Source organism: Schistocerca americana, chromosome 1 (assembly GCF_021461395.2).
Source record: "Schistocerca americana isolate TAMUIC-IGC-003095 chromosome 1, iqSchAmer2.1, whole genome shotgun sequence".
Taxonomy (NCBI): Eukaryota; Metazoa; Arthropoda; class Insecta; order Orthoptera; family Acrididae; genus Schistocerca; species Schistocerca americana.
In genome coordinates, this window is record NC_060119.1 from 868,538,211 (window position 1) to 868,556,602 (window position 18,392).

An 18,392-nucleotide genomic window follows, 5' to 3' on the forward strand; every position below is an offset into this window, starting at 1 on the left:
TATCGTTAATTCCCCATTAAGGAGAGCGTTAAAACACAATCAATATTCACAATGACAATATGGTACATAAATTGGTACATTTCAAATTCATGGCAGTTTTTTCTGTCTCTTTCTTTTCTCTTCCCAAAAACCTTTCATAAATTCACTGTGTTTCTTCTTCCTCTCTTCTGTCCACTTCTTTCCTCGTTTCTTCTCTTTTGGTGTTTCTTCGAATTTCTGTTTGTTGATTTTTTCTCTGTATTTTCCTCTGTTTGATATTTCTTCTGTGGAGATGTTTAGATTTTTGAGGTCTTCCATGGTTTCCTTTACCCAGTTAGTTTTCACCTTATTCGTCACCACTATGTTAAAAATCTTCTTAGTCAGCCTATTTTCATTCATCCCATGAATGTGCCCATAGAATTTTGCCCTTCTTTTTCTGATATTGTCTGTAATTGTCTCTGCCTGTTTGTACAATTCCTTTGTTGGTCTCTTTATCCAGATCCCCTGTCTCTGAACTGGCCCATAGATCTTTCTCAGAATCTTCCTCTCTTGCTTTTCCATTTCCTTGATTTTAGTTCTTCCTCTGATTACTGTTGTTTCTGAGGCATACAAGGCCTCAGGTAAGACTACTGTTTTGTAATGTCTTAATTTGGCATTGACAGAAATATTTCTTTTATTGTAATGGTTCCAGGTAAGTCTGTATGCTTTTTGTAGTTTTGTAACCCTTTCTTCATTGGCTGTTGAATTCAGTCCTGTTTTCTGTATAATCTCTCCCAGGTATTTGAAACTTTCTACTTGTGTTATCTTTCCGTACTTTGTTATCAATGGGCTTCTGTCTGCAGATTTTGTGTCCACGTACTGGGTTTTTTCATATGATATTTGTAGTCCTGTTCTGGCTGCGATTTCATGCAATATCTCTAGGGCTTCTCTGGCATCTTTTCTGTCATTTGTAATGATGGCTATATCGTCGGCAAAGGCCAGACATTTTATGTTGACGGTTCTATTTTTCTCTCTCCCCATCTTTACCCCATTGACTCCTTTGTCCCACGTCCTGATAATTTTCTCTAAAACAGCGTTAAATAAAATGGGTGACAGGCCATCTCCCTGTCTCACTCCTGTCTTGATTTCGAAAGATTCTGAGATCTCGCCCATGAACTTCACTTTTGACTTTGTATTTGTTAATGTTTCCTGAATTAGTTTTCTGGTCTTATTGTCTACCTTCATTTCTTCTAGTGTATTAAAAAGTGTTTCTCTATCTATGGAATCGTAAGCCTTCTTGAAATCAACAAATGTTACTGTGGTGTTTGTGGACTTTCTCGTTGTTAATAATGTTCTCAGACACCAGATCTGCTCACTGCATGATCTTCCCTTCCTGAACCCTCCTTGGTATTCTCCGATCTGTGGATCTATCTGAGGTTCTAGGCGATTTAACAGAGCTTTTGATAGAATTTTGTATGCCACCGGCAGTAACGAAATCCCTCTATAGTTATTAGGATCTGTTTTGTCTCCTTTCTTATGGAGGGGGTGTATTAGGGCTGACTTCCATTCTTCTGGTATCTTTTCTGTTTCCCAGATGTTTTTGATTACACTATGAATTTTGGGTGTAATTTTTTCATGGTCTAATTTCCAGATTTCTGCAATCAGTCCATCTTCTCTTGGTGCTCTATTATTTTTCAAGGATTTTATTATTTTCACGATTTCTTCATATGTTGGGGGTTCGGAGTCCCGGTTGGGTTCTGGTTTTGTAAACTGTAATCTCTGCTTTGGTTTATCACAGTTAAGTAACGTGTCAAAGTATCTGGCTAATATTTCAGTTTTTCTTCGGATTTGTCTCCAGTGTTCCATCTTGTCTTTTCAAGCATAAGCTTGGTGGCTGATATCCTGTCAAATTTTCTCGGAATACTCTGTAAAAATTTCGTGTGTTGTTTCTGGTGAAGTCTTATTCTATCTCCTTCAACCTGCTGTTTTCGTAACCTCTTTTTTCTCTTCGGATTATTTTTGAAGTGTTTTTCTGTATCCTGTTGAAGTCTTCCCATTTTTCTTGTGTTTTATGGCTGTTAAATTTTTTCCAGGCTTGTATTCTGTCTTCTATGGCCCTGTCGCATGTCATGTTCCACCATCGGTGTTTCCTTTTTCTCGGTGGCTGCCCCAATTTTATCAGTTCTTTTATTTTTTCTGACAGTTCGGTCCAGTTGTTGCTGTTGATTTTCGTAATTTCTTCTATTATTTCTTTCTTGTTTATTTGTAGGTACTCTGGATCTGTTCTGAAAGATCTGTTGGTTCTCTTGATTTGTCTATTGGGTATAAATTTTACTTTAATTTGGAGAAGGTGATGATCAGATTCGAAAACTCCTTTCCTTGTTCTTACGTTCATTATTTCTCTGGTGTCTTTTGTGGATATTGCTACGTGGTCTATCTGAAATTCTCCTAGAGCATGGTTGGGGGATTTCCAAGTTACAAGTTTTCTGTGTGGTTTCTGGAATTGCGTTGACATGATTTTCAGATCAAAATTTCTGCAGAAGTTTATCAAGTTCTCTCCATTTTTGTTTGTTCTCATGTGGGCCGTGTGTTTCCCTGTCGTGTCTCGGAATTTTCTTTCCTTGCCTAACTGGGCATTGAAGTCTCCTAGTAACACTTTTATGTGATTCTTGGGGATTTTGCTGGTAGTTTCTTCCAGATCTTCCCAGAATTCCTCAATCATCTCTGGGTTCTTCTTGTTATAATTGTTTGTGGGGGCATGTCCATTGATTAATGTATAGGCTTTGTTTCCAGATCTTATCGTGAGTGTCGACATTTTTTCTGATTTTGAGGTGAAATCTATTACGGAGTCCAGTATCGATTTATGTACTACAAAACCAGTTCCGAAGAGTTTGAGATTTCTTCCTGGGATGGTTATGGCTGGTTTCCCCTTATATATCCTGTAATTTTCAGAATCAAAGTGGTTCTCATCTGCAAGTCGTGTTTCCTGTATTGCCATAACTTTGATGTTGTATTTATCCATGGCATTTGTTAATTGTTTCAGTTTACCTGGCCTCAGTAGTGTGTTGGTGTTGAGTGTTCCCATGTAAAATACTTTCTTCATCTTGAGGGTTTTTGAGAGGCTCCGATTCTTCTCTTCATGACATGCCTGATCCCCTGGAATCCGATGATCAGGTCTATTACCCAGTCTTACTGACTGGGGCCCAGGGTAGTGGATTCTTTCCCGTTGTTCTGTCATGATTATTGGTTTGTGTTGAGGTATTGGTGGTGAAATCACGAATTAATAATGCTGTCTTCTTTTTGTCCTGTACATTTAATATCAATACAGATGTCGCTTTCGACGTTCCAGTCTATATTATCAACTCACAATCCTGGAGAAATCCGCATCTGCGTCGACTCAGACTTTTAAAACCACCCGCGTCAAGCAGAGGTTGGGCTAGAGCATGAACTGAGAGAAAATAGCCCCATCGTGAAAAAGGTGTTCGAGATCATCACACACTCCATATAACAGGAGTGTTCCTTAGTTAGTTAGTTAGCTGGCTGGGTGTTCCATTGATCAATCGCACGGTACGGTAGCCGTTATGATGTGGAACGTGTCATATATATACATATATTACAATACAAAGTTAAAGATTAATATTTCTATTATTTACCCCATTCCCTTAAATGACAGAAAATTCATGTACTGTGTTTATAGATTTATTTATTCGTATTCAAGAATTCATCTATGATATAGAAGGAGTTATCAAGGAGATATGATTTCAATTTATTTTTGAAGCTGTTACTGTTGTCGGTCGGACATTTTATTTCATCTGGTAATTTGTCAAAAATTTTTATAGCAGCATATTTTACCCCTTTCTGTGCCAAAGATAGGTTGAGTGAAGAATAGTGTAAGTCTTTCTTTTTTCTGGTATTATAATCATGAATGTCACTGTTGTTTTTAAACTGGTTCATGTTGTTGAGAACAAATTTCATTAGTGATTAAATGTACTGTGAGGCTGTTGTAACATTTCCCAATTTTTTATAAAGAAGCCTACAAGATGTGCGGCTATGAACCCCACACATTATTCTAACCACTTTATTTTGAGCAGTGAATACTTTATGTCTAAATGTCCTCCGAAAACATGCTTGGTGACTTTGTCCAAGACAGAATATCTGGAGAAAGTGGACAGTACTCAAAAAATACGTCACTTGTTAAGTAATTTTTATATTTGGCATTCATATCAACGTGGATAAACATCACCATTACCACCACCATATCGAAATCCGGCACTAGGAAGAGCGCACAACCACGCTAGTTCAAATGGTTCAAATGTTTCAAATCGTTCTGAGCACTAAGGGACGTAACATCTGAGCTCATCAGTCCCCTAGAACTTAGAGCTAAGTATACCAAACTAACCCAAGGACATCACACACATCCATGCCCGAGGCAGGATTCGAAACTGCGACCGTAGCAGTCACGCGGTTCCGGACTGAAGCACCTAGAACCGCTTGGTCACAACGGCCGGCCAACCACGCTAGTGTTCAGCAGTTTAGCAAATCAAGGAAAGGAACTATATTTTTCAAACAGTATGTCGGAAGGTTTAGAGAAGAAAGCATTTAGTATACGGCAATGTCGAACACTTAGAAGTTATGAAACCGTAACTACTTTTTTGTTGTTGTTGCAAATGTGGTTCAAATGGTTCAAATGGTTCTGAGCACTATGGGACTTAACATCTGAGGTCATCAGTCCCTTAGAACTTAGAGCTAATTAAACCAAACTAACCTAAGGACATCTCACACAGCCATGCCCGAGGCAGGATTTGAACCTGCGACGTAGCGGCCGCTCGGTTCCAGACTGGAGCGCCTAGAACCGCTCGGCCACAACGGCCGGCTGTTGCAAATGTGTGTTACTGGTAACCGCAATCAGCTCATACTGTTGGCACAGATACAGCATGCTATCTTTTAGTTCTCAATCCTGTTGTGAGAAAGTCACGTGCTGACGTCTGGAAGCTGTGCCGTAGTTCCCCTCCCCAAAGTATCCCAGATAGTTTGTGTAGCAGCAGTTCTCTGCCGCGGTTTTGCGAAATCTCACGGACACGTGAGGGCTTGTAAGCTGTCTGCAATGGCTCTGATAACACTGTACGTCGCCCTTACGCTTGGTGTATACTGAAATGTTTTTGAGCAAACTTATTCAAATTTTATTTTAAAAAGCGGATAAAGTGTCACTAGAAGCCTTCCTAAGAGACAATCTCCATTCCTTCTGAACTGACTATGCAAATGTAGACGATATGTGGCTCAAATTCAAAGATATAGTAGCAACAGCAATTGAGAGATTCATACCTCATAATTGGTAAGAGATGGAACTGATCCCCCATGGTACACAAAACAGGTCCGAACGCTGTTGCAGAGGCAACGGAAAAAGCATGCGAAGTTCAGAAGAACACGAAATCCCGAAGATTGGCTAAAATTTACAGACGCTCGGAATTTGGCACGGACTTCAATGCGAGATGCCTTTAATAGGTTCCACAATGAAACATTGTCTCGAAATTTGGTAGAAAATCCGAAGAAATTCTGGTCGTATGTAAAGTGCACAAGCGGCAAGACGCAGTCAATACCTTCGCCGCGCAGTGCCGATTGTACTTTTACCGACGACTGTGCCGCTAAAGCGGAGTTATTGAACGCAGTTTTCCGAAATTTCTTCACCAGGGAAGACGAATGGAATATTCCAGAATTTGAAACACGAACAGCTGCTAGCATGAGTTTCTTAGGAGTAGATACCTTAGGGGTTGCGAAGCAACTCAAATCGCTTGATACGGGCAAGTCTTCAGGTCCAGATTGTATACCGATTAGGTTCCTTTCAGATTACGCTGATACAATAGCTCCCTACTTAGCAATCATATACAACCGCTCGCTCACCGATAGATCTGTACCTACAGATTGGAAAATTGTGCAGGTCGCACCAGTGTTTAAGAAGGGTAGTAGGAGTAATCCATCGAACAACAGACCTATTATCATTGACGTCGGTTTGCAATAGGGTTTTGGAGCATATATTGTATTCAAACATTATGAATCACCTCGAAGGGAACGATCTATTGATACGTAATCAGCGTGGTTTCAGAAAACATCGTTCTTGTGCAACGCAGCTAGCTCTTTATTCGCACGAAGAAATGGCCGCTATCGACAGGGGATCTCAAGTTGATTCCGTATTTCTAGATTTCCGGAAAGCTTTTGACACCGTTCCTCACAAGCGACTTCTAATCAAGCTGTGGGCCTATGGGGTATCGTCTCAGTTGTGCGACTGGATTCGTAATTTCCTGTCAGGAAGGTCGCAGTTCGTAGTAATAAACGGCAAATCATCGAGTAAAACTGAAGTGATATCAGGTGTTCCCCAGGGAAGCGTCCTGGGACCTCTACTGTTCCTGATCTATATAAATGACCTGGGTGATAATCTGAGCAGATCTCTTAGGTTGTTCGCAGATGATGCTGTAATTTACCATGTAGTAAGGTCATCCGAAGACCAGTATCAATTACAAAGCGATTTAGAAAAGATTGCTGTATGGTGTGGCAGGTGACAGTTGACGCTAAATAACGAAAAGTGTGAGGTGATCCACATTAGTTCCAAAAGAAATCCGTTGGAATTCGATTACTCGATAAATAGTACAATTCTCAAGGCTGTCAATTCAACTAAGTACCTGGGTGTTAAAATTACAAACAACTTCAGTTGGAAAGACCACATAGATAATATTGTGGGGAAGGCGAGCCAAAGGTTGCGTTTTATTGGCAGGACACTTAGAAGATGCAACAAGTCCACTAGAGAGACAGCTTACACTACACTCGTTCGTCCTCTGTTAGAATATTTCTGCGCGGTGTGGGATCCGTACCAGGTGGGATTGACAGAGGACATCGAAAGGGTGCAAAAGAGGGCAGCTCGTTTTGTATTATCACGTAATAGGGGAGAGAGTGTGACAGATATGATACGCGTGTTGGGACGGAAGTCATTAAAGCAAAGACGTTTTTCGTCGCGGCGAGATCTATTTACGAAACTTCAGTCACCAACTTTCTCTTCCGAATGCGGAAATATTTTTTTGAGCCCAACCTACATCGGTAGGAATGATCATCAAAATAAAATAAGAGAAATCAGAGCTCGAACAGAAAGGTTTAGGTGTTCGTTTTTCCCGCGCGCTGTTCGGGAGTGGAATGGTAGAGAGCTAGTATGATTGTGGTTCGATGAACCCTGTGCCAAGCACTTAAATGTGAATTGCAGAGCAATCATGTAGATGTAGATGTATGGTTGCTGCGCATACAAACCGTCACTGAACGTTACAATTCTTAATAGAAAAAGTGGTTTGCGTACTTTTGTCGCTCAAAAAAGTGGTTCAAATGGCTCTAAGCACTATGGGACTTAACATCTGAGGTCATCAGTCCCCTAGACTTAGAACTACTTAAACCTAACTAACCTAAGACATCACACACATCCATGCCCTTTTGTCGCCCATTCGTAGGTTTTGTTTGTATTGACAGTGCTACGAACAGGGCTCACCCAATTTAAGATTTCGTGAATACAGACCTATCTCATGCAAAGGGCTGATAGGGAATCCGTTTTCCGTTGACAAGAATCTAAAAAGTTTAATGTCACGTAGACGACGAGGTCATTAGAGGCCGAGTGTAAGATGGATTGGGTTAGGATGGAGATATAAATCGGGCGTGTCCTTGCAAAGGAACTATCCCAGCATTCGCCTTCAGCGATTTAGACAAATCGAATAAAAACTAGTCCTGGATGACCTGATGGGGATTTGAACTGCTGTCCTCCCGAATACGAGGACAGTAATGTAACCTACTGGCATCATCTCGCTCGTTACCATTATATTCAAACTGAGCTGTAAAAAAAGGGCCTATGGAATAAAATATTGCCAATTTTTGGTCTTGTTTCCTAGATGATTACGCAGCCTTAGCTAAAAAACAAAAAGTTGTTACACAATTTGTCACTATCTGCTCGAGTGATGGCGTGATTCCTGCGTTAGTTAACATGAAAAAATATGGGAAAAGACTCAAAACTGTCAAGGGCTATCTCAGGGCACGGCTCTGACATATTCAGGTTAACATTAATAGCATACGACCGCCGCCGTAGCCGAATGGTTGGCGCGTTCCTGCCGTGAGGAGCTGATCCTCGCCTCTTCCACTCGTAGAATCAGTATATTCTCTGGTCATCGGAAAGTTGTTCTCAAGAAAACTGTATGTCAATAGTCTCGGTGAGTGTGGCGTCTTGGCGCGCCCTCCTCCTCGCGACGTCGATTTCCTGCTATTCTCAGTGGTACTAATGACAATTTCAAAAACAACAAAAACAAAAAAGGAAAAATAAATAAATACATCATTGACGTTCTTTCTACCTCTGTCCCACGTTCCCCATTCTTTCCTTGGTTGTTGGAGGGTGGGAAAGGGACGTGGTGGCTAGGCCCCAGGGCTCGACTTGTGACCCTTGCCCACCTTGCCCCCATCCCTTCCCTTCGGGCGCCAGGAAGGTTCCTTTGGAGGAAAAATGGTTGGCGTTGCTGACTTCAGTGTGGAAGGACCCGGGTTCGATTCTCCGAAACTACTCAGATTTTTTGCTGGTACGGGGTCCACTAAGCCCTTGTGAGGCCAGATGAGGAGCTGCTTGAATAAACAAGAAGTGGCATCATTAGATTTCATCTACGCTCAGTAACGGCTCAAGGGATTGACGACATGCTGATCATATGTAGACTTTCACGGCCGGAAATGTCATGGCCATTATGATTATCCGGGCTGTTATGCCGTGGTCGGTTGATGAATTTTGTCTCAGTTCCCAACTTTTCGTCCCCGTCTGCGGGAGACATCTTCAAGGGGGTCTGTAGCTCGATGGAAGGTCCAACATACTCGCTGGTCTCCTGCAGACGGGGACGAAACGTTAGGAACTGAGACAAAATTCATCAACCGACCACGGCATAACAGCCCGGATAATCATAATGGATATGCTGATCATGTGTTCCACGACCACAGATCGCTCCTCGTACTGAGGAGTAGGAACAGTCGGCTAGTAGGGACAGGCATAAAGCCTAACCTGAAAGTCGTGTTCAAGTATTAATGAGATACCCAGCTAATGAAATGCATCGTCTGACCCCCACTGCAATTCTTTAGAAGGGATTTGAAATTCTTTGTTTGTTATTTCTTTTTTACAAAAGAAATAAAAATGCTTCAGACCTGCATTTTTTCAGAAAATATTTACACGTCTGGAGGTCGCCCGTACTGCTCCACCATCGTGTGCATTCACGTATCTATAATTCAGATTTACGAGACTGAAAAACTTAAAGGGCTCAGAATCTCAAAATGTATTTAAATTGAAATCTCTATTAAAAAGATTAATAAATGTTACTCTATAGAATTCAGAGACCATTCCACACGGAGGATATCTTTCCACTTCATTCATCAGTGCTGCGCGTTGCAAGAGAAAGTAGCGACCATCTGTGTCTCTGAAAAGCCGACTGTGTCGCAGTAGTAACTCATCTCCGCAGCGATGTGAGTTAAATGTTCTCCCTCCATCATCAACGTATGTATTATAACGTGCCTATAATCCACGGTGTGTGTAAGGTTTTATATGATACATGTACCTAATGTTCCGCTGCTAGTATAACAAGGCATAGAATCCGAAGATCAGTGCTTAACGATAGAATATAGATATATCGCTATCGCTCGAGTGTTTGTTGCTACGTATAATAACGATCAAAACATATAAAGTGGTTATAAATTAAAGTACACTGTCGCTAGCCGTAATTTTGAATGTCGATATTGGTTTGAATGAATTTAGACTGAGAAATAAGACGGTCGCCAGCTCAAAAGAAGCAAAATTTAATTTTGGTGAATGACTGTAATGACTTTGAAATTATGCAAATATCGTATTGGAATGACAAAACAGCAACTGGACAAAATGCACAAGCGCGAACTTAGATGTAGACGACACGTGTGCCAAGAACACAAAGGACGTTAATTTGGTATGGAGTGATGTTAGTTACCATAATGATCAACAATAACACGCAATGACTAGCAACACTTCATGGAAGCTGTACTGTGTTACGTAACGCACAATAATGCTGTCTGCTTGAAAATATGCTTAATCGTGACAAAAACTGACTGCTTTTCATCAATTATTACTCTACAAATGATTGCCTTTCAGTTTAATGGAGTAAAAACTTTCATTCACGGCAACAACTGTTTTCATTATTACTGTCACGCATACGTACGGACGTACACTGTTCAACCAGAACATTATGACGACAGACGTACTATTGATATAAACTTGCACCTGCGACAGCAGCGTCACCTGGCGAGGAATGTGTGCCAGTCAGACACACGCACGATGCGTGTAGTACCAGTGAGCGTGTTGTCCTTGAATACAATGGGAAAGGCCAGCTATCTATCTGAGTCTGACTGAGCAGAGATTGTGATGGCCCGAAGGGTAGGCACTAGCATTTCGGAAACTGCACGACTTGTCCGGTGTCCGAGGAGTGCTGTGGCGAGCGTCTTCAACACTTGGCGAAATCAGGGTGAAACCACGTCCAGACGTCGTGGGGTTGAGCGCCCACCCCTCATTGCAGGTGTCGAGGTGTCGAACATCGTAGGCCGGACAGACTGGTAAAACAGGACAGGTAACGAACTGTGGCGGAACTAACATCAGACTTTAATGCTGGGCAGAGTACAAGTGAGTCTGAACACACAGTGCACCGATGACTTCTAACGATGGGCCTCCGCAACGGACGACCCAGGCATATATGCCAATGTTAACACCACGACATTGGCGCAGTGGCAGGGCTTTGCATGCTCCGATGATCCCGAGGCTTTCTTCATCATGGCGATGGGAGGGCGCGAATCCGTCATCTTCCAGGCAAACAGCTCCTTGTTCTTTGCCTAAAACGGTATACTGTCCCAAAAAGTTACTAGAAGTTGGTATACCTATTACACAGCTAAAAGATACTGGCTGGCTCTTACGTAGTTGTGCGTTGCTGGTGTTGTGAAGGAGTGCTTATTAATGAACCCATTATTGGCAACAGCCTCTCTTTGATTATCTAAAAGCCGTAAATTCAACTAAATACCTAGCTACTACAATTACGAACAAGTTAAATTGGAAGGAACACATAGAAAATGTTGTGGGGAAGGCTAACAAAAATGGTTCAAATGGCTTTGAGCACTATGGGACTCAACTGCCGTGGTCATCAGTCCCCTAGAACTTAGAACTAGTTAAACCTAACTAACCTAAGGACATCACAAACATCCACGCCCGAGGCAGGATTCGAACCTGCGACCGTAGCGGTCTTGCGGTTCCAGACTGCAGCGCCTTTAACCGCACGGCCACTTCGGCCGGCGGAAGGCTAACCAACAACTGCGTTTTTTTTTTTTTTTTTTGCAGGACGCTTAGAAAATGTAACAGACCTACTAAGGAGACTGCCTACATTACGCTTGTCCATACTCTTTTAGAATACTGCTGCGTGGTGTGGGATCCTTACCAGATAGGACTGACGGAGTACATTGAAAAAGTTCAAAAAAAGGTAGCACGTTTTGCATTATCGCGAAATATGGGAGAGAATGACACAGAAATGATATATGATTTGGGCTGGAAATCATTAAAAGAAAGGCATTTTTCGTTGCGACGGAATCTTCTCACGAAATTCCAAACACCAACTTTCTCCTCCGAATGCGAAAATATTTTGTTGATACCGACCTACATAGAGAGGAACGATCACAACGATAAAATAAGGGAAATCAGAGCTCGGACGGAAAGATATAGGTGTTCATGCTTTCCGCGCGCTATACGAGATTTGAATGATAGAGAATTGTGAAGGTGGTTCGATGAACCCTCTGCCAGGCACTCTGCAAGAGTATCCATGTAGATGTAGATGTAGATTAGCGAGCAGCTTGAATGAATTTGAGCCTCACAGTATTCTTCATTAATTCCAAATTCCTCCTGCGACCATATACTGTGCCCACGCAAACATTCTGAGATTTGCGCGCTAAACAGACGTCTGTTCCATAGCACAGATGCTTCGCAAGTACCTCCATGTTCTCTGCCTTCACCTCCACAATTGCGCTCATTCGCGCCAACCATGTTATTGTTACAGGTAAGATGTTGTCTGTGCTTTATACAATAAAAACTTACCACAATGATTCACAATAAATAGTTCTTATTTATCCTATCAACATTCATCTTCATAAGCACTAATTACTGACAAAAATAATTAATATATATGTTCACAAAAATGGGTATCATCTCGGGAAATACGTGAGGCACAGAGTTGTAGTATCAGTTCAGTATTACAGTTCTCCATAACTGAAAAAAGTTCCATAACTGAAACTTTTTTACTGTTACTGTAATTGTATCGGCTACCGCTTGTCTACACCAGTGCGTCACGAACCAAACAATGCCGTGAGTGGAAAACACGCCGTCGAGCCGCTAACATAGAGTTGGCAAGTGAGGCAGCGCATGAGAAGACTGGTAAGGATGCGGCTGCTCGCCGTGACGGCGCACGCTATTGGCAAGGAGCAGGCGGACCTGCTTCTGACAGAAGATTTCTGTAAGGAACACAGCAGGACGTAGGGGAGCAACAAGTGCCTTTAGAGATCCTACAGCTCCCACTGGAAGCCATCCTCGGACGTGCAGAGCACCATTCCCCACTGCCTCTGCCAGTCGTGCACTCCTTCCCCACAGGCATGCTATGTGCATCCTGTTATCAGGAGTGTGGGTACCATTCTTGTGTTTCCCATTCGATAGGAAGGTATGGAAGGAAGGAATATTGGGTTAACGTCCTGTAGCCATCGATGTCATTAGAGACAGAGCACAAGCTCGGATAATGAAAGGGTAGGGCAGAAAATCGGCCGTGCTCTTGTTAAAGGAACCATCCACGTATTTGCCTGGAGCGATTTAGAAAATCACGGAGAACGTAAATCTGGTTGGCTGGACAGGGCCTTAAACTCTCGTCTTTCTAAATGCGAGACCACTGCGCTGACTACAGCATCACCTCACTCAGTCCCTTCAAGATGTGTAGCAGATGAAAAATCCTCCTGGTTTGAAAACTGCACATTTACTGTGGTGTAATTTGCCTTCTCTAACTCTTCCTTGTATTATTTACAAGTCGGTTTCATAATGCCTATTTCTACTCTTTACATTTTTAATTATGTAGGTGTGTTTATTTTCAACGCACTTAGTTTGTCCCTTTTGTCTACAATATTTCATTAAACATAGCTTCAATCTCTTTTTCAAAACGCTTTATTTTGTTTTCGCTTTTTAACATGCCGTAATGTGATTCAAAACATTTTACTTTGACCGTTATTCTTTGCACATTACTTATTGCTTTTTACGGATATAAGAGGGCGTGCTGAAAGGTAATTGCTCAGAAGTTATATTTAAGCCGCCATGCTCAGACGCAATGCCTCAGAATTTTTGACGTGAAAACTTTTAAGCCTTTTTTAAATAAAACAAACGTTGTTAATATTCTACATCTTTATTCTTCATGCCTACATATTTGCAGCCTTCTGCCGCTGGAGGATTCGGAATTGTAGCGTGTAACAAGGCGGTGTGTCACGTAACTATGTCGGTGCGTGACAAGCAGCGTGTTGTAATTGAATTTCTAAACTTCCAAACATGGAGCTCCTTCTCCTTCACTATAACAATGCCAGACCACCCACGAACGCTGCGACATCCGTAGCAGTCCGGTGTATCGAAATCACTGTCTTCGGTCTTCCTACATACAGTCCCGACTTGGCCCATACGATTTTCATCTGTTTTACAAACTTGAAGAACATATTCGAGGACTTCACTTTGATAGTGATGGAGCGGTGCAAGTACAGGTGAGGTAGTGGTACCGACAAGAAAGTCAAATACTCTACAGTGACAGTATCAAGAAACTGGTCTCCTGTTAGAAGAAATTTGCTCGTCGCCAGAGAGACTATGTTCAAAAATAAATACTTGGACATGAAGAACAACGACGTAGAATGTTAATATAGTTTGTTTTACTGAAAAAGCTTTAAGAGTTTTCGCAAAAAAAATTCGCAGGTGTTACCTTCCAGCACGTACATGAGGAGAAGTGCCCATAGCAATAAAATAACAGAATTCAAAATTTGCACGGAAAGATTAGTTATTCATTTTTCCCGCTTGCTTTTCGAGAGTGGAACGGTCAAGGAAACAGTCCGAAAGTTGTTCTATGAACCCTCGGTCACGTGTTAATTGCAGAGTAGTCATGTAGATGTAGACGTAGAAGTTTCTTTCCTTGTGCTCCACGTGCCACACGCATATAATATCAGAGGATAGATCAGTGACCTGAACCTGTGTAACTTCAACTTCTTCGACAGAATCCATGATGTAGGAAGCTGTGTCAGATTTCAGTACGATCAATTTCCACCTGGGATCCTCTCTCTGACCTGCGTCTGACATGATGCCTGCTCCCATATCTATAAATTCTTTGATTCTTTCGTTGCATCGACTTCCGGCAACTATCAGCGCCTGGAGCGATTCTGCTGAGAGCTGTTGGTCCCTATTTTTTACGAGATAATTCGTCTTTGAGTCATTCAAAAGAAGACCGAGCTTGCCTTCTGCCGTGCCCAAGGCTTCACTCATTAGTGCCACCTCTTTTTTGAGTTTCAGTGGTATGGTTTCGTTGTCAACATTTACCAGGTGGTTAGTTTTCTTATGTCTATTTCGAATACAATCGTGTGTCGGACCGAGCGCTATATCGTAGCTACACCAGTAACGTTGTTGGTAGGTCCATGGAAAATAAAGGCATGGCACAGGATATTGTTTAGGAAATACGCTACGACGGCGAAGCCACGCCTGAATGTGTAACTACATTATTTTCTTTTAGCCATGTATGTGAAGCACTATATTAATAATGACGGTAGCGTTACTGTCTTGCGTAGATTTAAAAATGACAATCTATTGTTTATAAGAATTTTCGTGATCTCCCATATTAATTATTAATCAGAATATTTGCTAAAGTACTTGCAGGTACACCTCCTGCCGACACGCCACCACGTTTAATTAATGGCAGTTGCCAGACAGCAACAAGTTTATTAATGGAACTGTGAGATTTTTTTTCCATTTTTGCTTATCACAAGTCTAAGCAGTGCCTGGTACTTGTGACTCAAGTACAGATACTACATCTTATTGACAAAATGAGAGGCTGTTTTTACTACCTGATAGCTGATTTGCAATAGCGTACATTTAGAAGGAGAAGCGATTATGCAACTGGTGACGCATGGGTACTGCAGCAGTAAGAACGTTGCTATTTGACATACTGACCTGCAGCCTAGTAACTGACTAGAAGTGCTGTAGAAATAAAAAAGCTTATGTTTCGTTATTACTTCTTTTCCTTGTGCCTTTGTCTTTTGTGTCGACATGGTTATGACCGAATTCGGCATGGTTAATTTAAGGTTCAAATGGTTCAAATGGTTCAAATGGCTCTGAGCACTATGGGGCTTCACTGCTGTGGTCATCAGTCCCCTAGAACTTAGAACTAGTTAAACCTAAATAACCTAAGGACATCACAAACACCCATGCCCGAGGCAGGATTCGAACCTGCGACCGCAGCGGTCGCGCGGTTCCAGACTGTAGCGCCTAGAACCGCTCGGCCACGCCGGCCGGCTTAATTTAAGGGAGTGGCAGATACCCTTGGTGTCGCCACCCCGTTACCCCCTCCCGCCAGGATGGAATATGCATACCCCAATTATCTATATAAAGCGTTATTCATATGAAAGAGGCCAAAAGTTTTTTCTCAATGTTTGAAAATCATGTAACAAAGGCAGAATTTGGATATCAGCCCTTTATTCATCAAGTGTGATGTGGGAAACCACTAAAAAACCACTTTCAGGCTGGCTGGCATACCAACCTTTGTCGTTAATCTGCTAGGAGAATTCGATCTGAGCCCTGCCCCCCTTCCCCAGCCCGGAAGCGTGCTTTAATCATATAGCATAGAAGTAAATAGAGGTGCCTTCAGGCCGCACGAGGCGTGTCAAACTTCTCCGTCCCTCTCAACAGCCACAACCGCTGAGGTGCTGGTCCCTCCAACTATCACGCATCGCACGACGCATGGGGAGTAAATTTGATATCATCGGATTTGCCGCCAACAAAATTGTTTTACGTATATGGAGAAATTTACGCCCGCCCCTGTATTTAGTTTCTGAGTAAAAGTTTTAGTTAAAGCGAAAAAAACGTCATTGTTTTGGAGTTTGTGGTTCTTCTCTGCTACGCAGTCTTTGTCATTCGATTTTGAAGAAAGACAGCTTGATAATGAACTTGTTTTCTTCTCTTTATGGACCATATTTATTGTCATATTTCGAAGTACAGTACAACACCGTACATATTTTGAAAATTTTGGAGTGAAATATGTAGTCGCTGGCCAGTTTGTATTTGGTGGATTTTAGCACATAGGTTTCTGCGGACGAAATTTTTAACTGTAGTAGGAAAGACATACCTCTTTCCGTTCTCGAGAAAATGCGTGAGATACACTGCGGATTGTCCGCGACGAGGTTGACAGCTATACGCCACACGCACGGCTATTGCCCCTTGCTACGCGGAGTGCCGAGCTGCCTCGTATTTCTCTTCTTCATATGCTGCCGATAATAACCGAGACGGAAAATGAAAGGAGTACGTGCTCGCTAGTTTCTCCGTAACCTGTTCACTTTACAACTGCCGTTTTAGCTGAGCGCACTGCAAACTGTTGACATGTTCTGCTATTGGTTGTTTCGAATAATGCACAAGCGATGTAACAGATCTCAATCAAAACATAACACGGTTTCTGAACTGGAGTAAATGCAGCAAACAGAAAAGACATATATTCTGTTAACATACATCTACAGAAAAACAATCGAATTGAACAACAGGAAAATAAAACTTGTCTTACGATCCCAGAAACATCCCATTTTCACATTTTTTAAAACGAAGGAAGCTTATCCATTTTTCTTCTCGGTCCGCAGCGGCAGCGTTCTCGCTTCCCGCGCCCGGGTTCCCGAGTTCGATTCCCCGCGGGGTCAGGGATTTTCTCTGCCTCGTGATGACTGGGTGTTGTGTGATGTCCTTATGTTAGTTAGGTTTCAGTAGTCTAAGTTCTAGGGGACTGATGACCATAGATGTTAAGTCCCATAGTGCTCAGAGCCATTTGAACCATTTTTTTTTCTTCTCGACAGAACCGAACTACGTTATTTATCAACACTTTTCCATCTGAGGTTACGTTTTGATTACGTATATTTGCAGATGACTATCCATTTCAGCAGGTGCTAACGATATGCACAAGCAGTAGCTCATTATTATTATAACGCAACTGTACAATGTCGAGGAACGTGCGCCAATCGTGTACTGTCGAGTACTGTTGGACGCCTTTGGTCCCATTTGTATATAAACATGGCTTCGCGTTCTGCCGTCGGCAATGTAGAATGAATAGTTATAGTTAACCCGAAAACCAACAAATCTCAAGCAAACCCGACAGAAAGGCGCGATGAGATAGTGAGTGAAGAAGTAAACATAAGGGAAACAGCAGCGCGACCAGTACTGCGCTAGGCACTGTAGGTAGGTGCCCGCCTCTCCTTCGCCACAGAAAAGGCCCCTCTACTTGCTTCTATTCTCTGTGACTTTAACGCGTATGACATTCCAGGCCTGTTTGTGCTTGATTACTTCCAACTAACATATCGACTGTATCGTCTCTTGTATTATCGCGTATGCTCAAATGAAACCTTTCTTTTCCCCATAGGCTATCTGTCCCATGCTCTTAAAGCATGTTACATATGCTGCATGTGTTGTATTTAGGTTCTTTGATTGGCTTTGTATTACCTCGACAAAACCTATATCATTGTGAGATGACCTTATGGTGAATGAATCAATAAACAAACTTCTGTACTCTATTGGCATCTGGTGTCACATCACATGTCGGCTATTTAAGAAAAACCGAACTGCTCCCAATGTAAACGCGTCCCCCAGCCACCAACCTAGATTAAAAATAAAAAAAATTGAGCATGTCTATGGAACTGATAAAAAACATAATTCCTCAGCTAGCTATCTCATCAACAATTTTCACAGTACCTTATATTCATACTCCGCAGTAGCTGCTAAACCAAAAACGAGAAAAACCGACAATGTCTGTTAGCTTGCTCGCTAGCAAATCACACTCCTGGAAGACATCGATTTCTTACCCGGGCACACCGCACGACAGGAATTGCTGTTCTGTTTGTTAGCGCACTGTGTTACCGTAGCAACAGAGAAAATGTCTGCCTTCGTGACTGGAGTAGTTAAACAGAAACGTTGCGATGGCTCTCGATCCCGGTTTGATATCCACTTTGCCACCAATAAACCAATGAACACCGTGAAATATTTGTCATTGTATACAGGGTGTTACAAAAAGGTATGGCCAAACTTTCAGGAAACATTCCTCACACACAAAGAAAGAAAATATTTTATGTGGACA